Source organism: Solanum pennellii, chromosome 2 (assembly GCF_001406875.1).
Source record: "Solanum pennellii chromosome 2, SPENNV200".
Lineage (NCBI taxonomy): Eukaryota > Viridiplantae > Streptophyta > Magnoliopsida > Solanales > Solanaceae > Solanum > Solanum pennellii.
Window position 1 is genome coordinate 1,299,024 of NC_028638.1, and position 8,337 is coordinate 1,307,360.

Genomic DNA, 8,337 nt, shown 5'->3' on the forward strand with positions numbered 1-8,337 from the left:
GGGGGGGGGGGTAGGGGGTCAATGTCCATTTTCATTAAAAAAAGAAAGCATCTATCTCAGCTTGGTAACTGTGAAAAGGGAATATATGTGTTTATTTTGGACAAGTAGAATGAGTGTGTGAATCATGAGTTTGCAAAATAAAAATACTATTGTTGAGAAGTTGTTGTAACAACTCATTTACTGCAGATTGTTGTGGTGCTTAGTTTCTTTCTAGCAGGAAAGTTATTTTCCCTCTTTAAGTTTTACCAAGTTTGCTGTGATTAAGGAGTTGTTGTGTTGATTGGTAAGTCAGTTTATTTATTGTGATATTTGAAGCTTATAGTTTGATTATTATTTGTTTTGTTACAGAAGATGGACAAGTCGAAACCGGAATGGTCAAAATTGTTGTGTGGGAGCAGTAGCAAAGTAGAGACTAGAACCCCTATAACATTTGTTCTTCTACTTAGTACATTTGCTGCTGCTTGTGGTTCTATAGCCTATGGATTTGCTGTAAGTATTCACACCCACTCCTTCTGTAAACACAGACACTTGAATGCCATGTTTTCTTGTACATCCCTGGCGTTTCTCATTTAAGCAAAACACCTCACATGGCCATACACTATACTGTTCCCTATTGTTAACATGTCTAAAATCATTCCTCCTAATTAATTGCCACACCATATACAATCTGACCCACTCTAACAAATGTTGAGAGGCATAAACCCGAGGTCTGAAACCACACATGTAGTTTAAGTTTATAGGCTCTATGTAAACATTGATGAGTATTTTGTCATATGAATCAACCAATAATTCTCTGTTTCTAATACAGCAAATTATTTGTTTCCTACTTGTAGGTCGGATATTCATCTCCAGCTGAAGCAGGGATCATGGATGATCTGGGCTTGTCTCTTGCAAATGTATGCAGCTTTTATATTGTTCTCAACTTGCACTCTCTGTGTCCTACACCTATTCACCCTGGAAACAAGTATCATATGGATCAAATAGTAATTATTACATTACTCTTCTCTTCCATATTATAAATAGACAAATTTAGATATGTATATGTAAAATCTCGGGTATTTTTGCCTTGGTTGGAGAAATATTTGTTTTTTTTCTTTAGGGTTGTACTAACCTCGAAAATGTGTTTGCAACAAAATGTATTTAGCAAAGGAAAGGGAAAGAGGTAATTAGGGTTGTGGTCATCAATGAAATCAACCACGATGGTACCAATTGGCAGTGTAGGTTGAAGGTTGAAAAATGTCCCCTCTAACGTCAACCGACCATAGAGTTCCACTTGTGAGCAATTGTTTTATTGCAACTTCATATGCATGTTTTCAACTACTGGTAGTCTGTTAATGAATGTATGGAGCTCTATATTGCATTTTTATATGCTATAAATCATGAACATTATTCTGAGGCACAACCCCTGAGAAAGTTTCTAGAAGCGCCATATTAAGATTCACATTTCCGATTTTGAAGCTATCGGATTCAGTGTCATCTGTTATGCGGAATTTGAGATAATACGAGAAAATATAAACGCGAAAAACAAGACAACAGATTTACGTGGTTCAACAATAAATTGGCTACGTCCACGGGGAAGAGGGAGAGCAGTTTTATTATGGAGAGGCAAGAACAGAATTACAGAATAGGGTTTGCCATAGCGTCTATATATAGTGCTAAGCTATGCCCTAACAGGCTTGGGCCCAACATACAGAATTGACAGATAATTAAGGGCCCAATACAACAACATTGTATACCGTCGGGCCGGGGGCGTCTCCGCCCCCCCGGACCCCCAGGCCAGGGGGCGCGTCGCCCCCCTGGACCCCCCGACTCGCTGACCGGGCAGCGAGACCCCCGTCCTTTCTGTTTGTAACGGGTCCAATTCAAGGCATTCAACAAATCTCCACCTTGACTTGAATTCTCCGAACAGATTCTTCAGACGCACTATGATAGTGCCAGGCCTCCCCCTCTTCCTCAGAGTTGCCCCGCAGGGCAATTAACAGCTTCTGATGTTGAGCAAGTCCAAACAGTGTTGAAACTTGCTCTGTGGAACCGGCTTTGTGAACATATCAGCAGGATTATCAGCAGTTCCTACTTTCTTCACCTTGATTCTCTTCTCACTTCTCAGAAAATGATACCTTACGTCAATATGCTTGGTTCTCTCATGATGGACTTGATCCTTGGCTAGACAAATTGCGCTCAAACTGTCACAATACACCGTAGCCTGATCATGATGCAGACCAAGATCACTAACCAGCCCTTTCAGCCAAATCCCTTCTTTTGCAGCCTCTGTCAAGGCCATGTACTCCGCTTCCGTAGTAGACAAAGTCACTGTAGGTTGCAAAGTTGCCTTCCAACTGACGACAGATCCTCCAAGGGTAAACACATAGCCAGTCATCGATCTTCTTGTGTCAACATCTCCAGCATAGTCAGAATCAGAATAGCCAGTAACCAAGCACTGAGTATCACCTCCATAAATGAGACCAACGTCAGATGTACCTCTAAGGTACCGGAAAATTCTCTTCACAGCCTGCCAATGTTCTCTCCCTGGTTGTCCCATGAATCTGCTCACTACACTGACTGCATGTGCTAAATCTGGCCTTGTACAGACCATAGCATACATCAAACTTCCTACGGCACTGGCATAAGGGACTCGTGACATATACTCCTTCTCTTCTTCTGACTGTGGAGCGAACATGGCAGTGAGATGGATATTGGCAGCACTGGGGGTATCAATAGGCTTAGATGAAGACATGCCAAACCTCGCCAAGACCTTCTGAATGTAGCTTCTCTGTGACAAGAAAAGTTTCCTTCTCTCTCTGTCTCTAATGATCTCCATCCCTAGAATCTTCCGAGCGGCTCCCAGATCCTTCATCTCAAACTCAGCACTAAGTAAACCCTTCAGCTTCTGAATGTCATACTTCTTCTTTGCAGCTATCAGCATATCATCTACATAAAGCACCAGATAGATGAATGAATCATCCTTGAGCCTATTGTAGTAGACACAACAATCATATGAGCTCCGAGTATAGCCCAACTTCACCATATAGCTGTCAAACCTTTTGTACCACTGCCTTGGAGACTGCTTAAGTCCATATAAGGACTTCTTCAACTTGCAGACGTGATTTTCCTTCCCTGGAACTTGGAAACCATCCGGCTGAGTCATGTATATCTCTTCCTCCAACTCTCCATGTAGAAACGCTGTCTTCACATCAAGTTGTTCAAGCTCCAGATTCTGATGTGTAACTATCGCTAGTAACACTCGGATGGAAGTATGTCTGACCACTGGTGAGAAGATCTCATTGTAGTCCACTCCCTCTCTTTGGTTGAAACCTCTGGCAACAACCCTGGCTTTATACTTGACTCCTTCTGCTGGTGATATCCCTTCCTTCTTCTTGAAAACCCATTTGCAAGTAATAATCTTTCTCCCCGAAGGCTGTATGACCAGATCCCATGTCTGATTCTTGTGTAGGGACTCCATCTCATCTCCCATAGCGGCAAACCATTTTTCAGAATCAGAACTTAAAATGGCTTCTTTGTAAGTAGACGGCTCAGATGTATCTACCTCTTCAGCAACCTGCAGTGCATAACCCACCATGTCCTCAAAACCATACCTCGTAGGTGGCCGAACTCCAACCCTCCTTGGCCGATCTTGAGCTATACTCCGATGGATATCTGATGGCATAGATTCTGGAATATCAGTTTCTGTCTGTGGCTCTTGATCCTCCTCTTCAGGTTCTTTCAAATCGCTCTCGTTCTGAATGACTTGAAACTCCACCTGTTTATCAAGACTCCCAGTTTCTGACGTAGTTGTAGGCTTCACAATGGTTCTAAGCAGAGAACTTTCATCAAAGACAACGTTCCTGCTCATAATAACCCTCTTTTCTGCTGGAGACCAGATTCTGAAACCTTTCACTCCATCTCCGTAGCCCACAAATACTCCCTTTTTAGCTCTTGGTTCTAACTTACCTTCACTGACGTGATAGTAAGCCGTACAACCAAAAGCTTTCAGATTTGAATAATCAGCAACTTTTCCTGACCACATCTCCATAGGTGTTTTGCACTGTATGCCTGTATGTGGTCCGCGGTTAATCAAGTAGCAAGCTGTACTAACCGCTTCTGCCCAGAATCTTCTATCTAGCCCAGCATTAGAGAGCATGCACCTTGCTCTCTCCAGAAGTGTTTGATTCATCCGCTCAGCTACACCGTTCTGCTGTGGTGTATTTCTGACTGTACGATGTCGAGCAATCCCTTCATCCTTACAGAATTGATCAAATTCAGACCAGCAGAATTCCAGCCCATTATCAGTTCGCAACCTCTTGATCTTCTTCCCTGTTTGATTTTCCATCAAAATTTTCCACTCCTTGAACTTCTGGAAAGCTTCACTTTTATGCTTCATCATGTACACCCAAGTCATCCTTGAGTAGTCATCAATCATGGACACAAAAAATCTGCAGCCTCCCAAAGACTCAACACGGCATGGACCCCAGCAATCAGAATGGATATAATCAAGTGTGCCTTTTGTTCTGTGAATGGCCTTTGGAAACTTGTTGCGATGTAGTTTTCCAAAGACACAATGTTCACAAAACTCTAGGCTTTTAACCTTATGACCAGCAAGAAGATCCTCCTTTGACAGAATTTGCATCCCTCTTTCACCCATATGACCAAGTCTCATGTGCCATAACTTAGTCATATCCTCCTGGTGAACTTCTGACGATGCAACATGGGCTGAACCTGTAACCGTGGAACCTTGTAGAAAATACAAAGTACCACGCATGACACCTTTCAGAATCAGATTTGAACCCTTCCAGACCCGCAAGACTCCATCTTTTCCCGACCAGCTGAATCCCTTGCTGTCCAAAGAACTGAGAGATATCAGATTTTTCGTCATCAATGGAACGTGCCTGACCTCGTTCAATGTGCAGAAGCTACCGTCATGTGTCCTTATCTTGATCGAGCCTGTCCCAACCACCTTGCAGACAGAACTGTTGGCCATCGAGATGCTGCCTCCGTCTATCTGCTCATAAGTCGTGAACCACTCTCTCCTAGGACAGATGTGATAGGATGCCCCAGAATCGAGAACCCACACATCTGAATGATGAGTGTGCTCATCCGCAACTAGGGCAATGTCTTCTTCAGAATTGGTGTCTTCTTCAGCAACAGCAGCAGAAACTGATTGTTTTTCCGATTGCTTCTTCTTCTTCGGACAATCAAATTTCCAATGTCCCTTCTCCTTGCAGTAATTACAAACATCATCTGGCTTTGCACCCTTCGACATCGGCTTATTTTTCTTTCCGCCGTTTTTCCTTCCCTTTCCGCTACTGGTGAACAGACCGGAAGGCTGTATGTCCGTACTTGTGCCGTTAGCCTTATGCCGTAATTCCCTGCTATGAAGGGCCGATCTGACTTCTTCCAGCGACACAGTATCTTTCCCAACAATGAACGATTGAACAAAATTCTCAAACGACATTGGGAGAGATACTAACAGAATCAGGGCAGCATCTTCATCCTCGATCTTCACATCGATATTACGCAATTCTAATAACAAAGTATTCAATTGCTCTAAATGTTCCCTGAGTTGTGTACCTTCAGCCATTCGTAAACCGAATAGACGTTGTTTCAGAAGCAGCTTGTTGGTTAGAGATTTTGTCATGTACAAACTCTCCAGCTTCAACCACAGACCAGCAGCAGTCTCTTCATCCGAGACTTCCGTGATGACGTCATCCGCGAGACACAGCATGATCGTCGAATGCGCCTTTTCCTCCAGAATCGCCATCTCAGGAGTAACGACGGCGTTCTTGTCTTTCGACAACGGCGCCCAGAAACCTTGCTGTTTCAACAAAGCCCGCATCTTGATCTGCCATAAACTGAAACTGTTCCTCCCTGTGAATTTGTCGATTTTCACGTTCAAAGCAGACATCTCGAATTCTCCAAGAACACCGATTAACCGAGAGGCTCTGATACCAATTTGTTATGCGGAATTCGAGATAATACGAGAAAATATAAACGCGAAAAACAAGACAACAGATTTACGTGGTTCACCAATAAATTGGCTACGTCCACGGGGAAGAGGGAGAGCAGTTTTATTATGGAGAGGCAAGAACAGAATTACAGAATAGGGTTTGCCATAGCGTCTATATATAGTGCTAAGCTATGCCCTAAGAGGCTTGGGCCCCATAGTATTTAATATTATTTTTTATCAATGGTGAATTTAACCACATGAATACCTGTAAATTAGTTCTTAGACCCCACTGTCTGATATTCTTATCTTCCGACCACATTCTGAAGTATTCAGCATTCAGTTCATTTCTGACACTTGGAAGAGCCATTGGTGCACTAATCAGTGGCAGAGTGGCAGAGTCTGTTGGCCGAAGAGTTGTATGTTATTTGCTTTTCTTAGATACTCTCTGGCTTCCAAAATATTATGCTTGTTATATTTCCTTTAAGTTGCGGATCTGATACATTCCTCATTGCAGACAATGTGGCTGTTAGAGTTATGTTTTATCATAGGGTGGCTTTCCATAATATTTGCCAAGGTGTGTGCCAAACATTATACTTTTCTTAAATTTAGCAGTTGTTACTAAAGGAATCTATTAATTCTCACATGATAACACAGACATTTCTTAACTCCTACTACATGTTCATCCTAATTATGGAGAATTGATGCATGTATTCCTCATTTGTACTCTCACTGCACAATTACAATTATTATTTCATTGGTACATTCTTAACTATTGCTTATCATAACTCAGAGACTATATTTGTGTCTAAGGGAAGGTAGTTTCAAAATTTATAATATGTTTGATCACTTAATTAAAGAATATTTGGTGGCTCAATGCTGGAAGATTACTCATGGGAATTGGAGCTGGACTTCATTGCTATGTGGTAAACCTTGCAAATTTCCCAACGGATATCTTATGTTCCTCTTTGATTAGAACATAATCAAATTTCCATTAAAATTAAAGCAGGCACCAATATATGTAGCAGAAATAACACCTAAGAATATCCGAGGTGGATCTACAGCTGCTGTCACGGTAAAATAAAATAAAGCATAGCTGGGTGTTACTGAATTCAAACCTTTTTATGTAGTGAAATATATTGCTGAATTTGCAGTTTACTGTGTCTTGTGCCTTTTCCGTGATGTTCTTTACTGGGAACTTCTTCACTTGGCGCAAGTTGGCTGTAATTGGTAACGTGCAGTGTGATATATATGGGAAAATATGCCAATATTATGTGGTTTGAGGATATTACTTACTTATGGCTTGCAATTGGTTAATTTTCAGGATCTATTCCTTGCTTCATTCATGTGGTCTGCATTTTCTTCATTCCAGAATCCCCAAGGTGGTTGGTGAGTCTCTACAAGTTTTTTTCTTTTTTTTAGCTAAGCCAAGGGGATAATTGAGGATTCTTTCTTTTACGCACTGTAGGCAAAGGTTGGTAACGGAAATTTGGTAGAGGCATCTTTGCGATGTCTAAGGGGCGATGACTATGATGTTTCTCAAGAAGCTGATGAAATCAAAGTAATAACTCAACTATTTGATTGAAGAGAGTCTCCATCGGTTGGTTATTTTGATTGTGTATTTTTGCTTTGTTTTCTTAAAGGACTACACAGAGGCCAGTCAGAAGCTAACTGAGTTCAGATTTCTGGATTTATTCAACCTAAAATATGCTCATTCACTTATTGTAAGAAGCAGATAAATAAGTATGCTGTATATATTACTTGCCATAACTTCTTACTTGTATTTGTATGCTACAATTTTTAGGTTGGAGTAGGTCTAATGCTTCTGGTACAATTTGGGGGGACAGATGGAATTTCATCTTTTGCTGGTTCAATATTCAAAGCTGCTGGTTAGTCCTAATTGACAAATGTTGTCATAAATAATACTAGTGTTTTGAAGGACCTAAAAATTCTAATTTACGATGCAATGACAAGGCTGTTCGACTGGTTTTGCTTCTACAATGATGGCTATGATCCAGGTTTATCACTTATCCTAGAGTAACTTGAACAAGTCAGTCCTTGATGAGTCAGTTCAAATAATGAGAATCTTGTTTCAGCTTCCTTTTGTTTCTAGTAGCATACTATTGATGGATAATATTGGACGCCGCCCACTTCTGATGGCACACATTTCAACAATTTTTTTGACCTTCATACCGTAGCTGGATTGGGAGATCAGCAATTAAATTCTTGCAGGTTACAGCAGCTGGAGTATGCTTTGTGTTGAATGCCTTGAATCGGACCCGTTAGAGCAGAAAGAACGGGGATCTCGCTGCCCGGTCAGCGAGTCGGGGGGTCCAGGGGGAGCGACGCGCCCCCTGGCCTGGGGGTCCGGGGGGGCGGAGATGCCCCCGGCCCGACGG

At 41.9% G+C, this 8,337-nt stretch overlaps 1 pseudogene; it reads left to right on the top strand.

Moving 5' to 3' along the window:
• Positions 1-20: 20 nt before the first annotated feature.
• Positions 21-8,337, top strand: part of LOC107009428 — a 14,612-nt pseudogene continuing 6,295 nt past the window's right edge.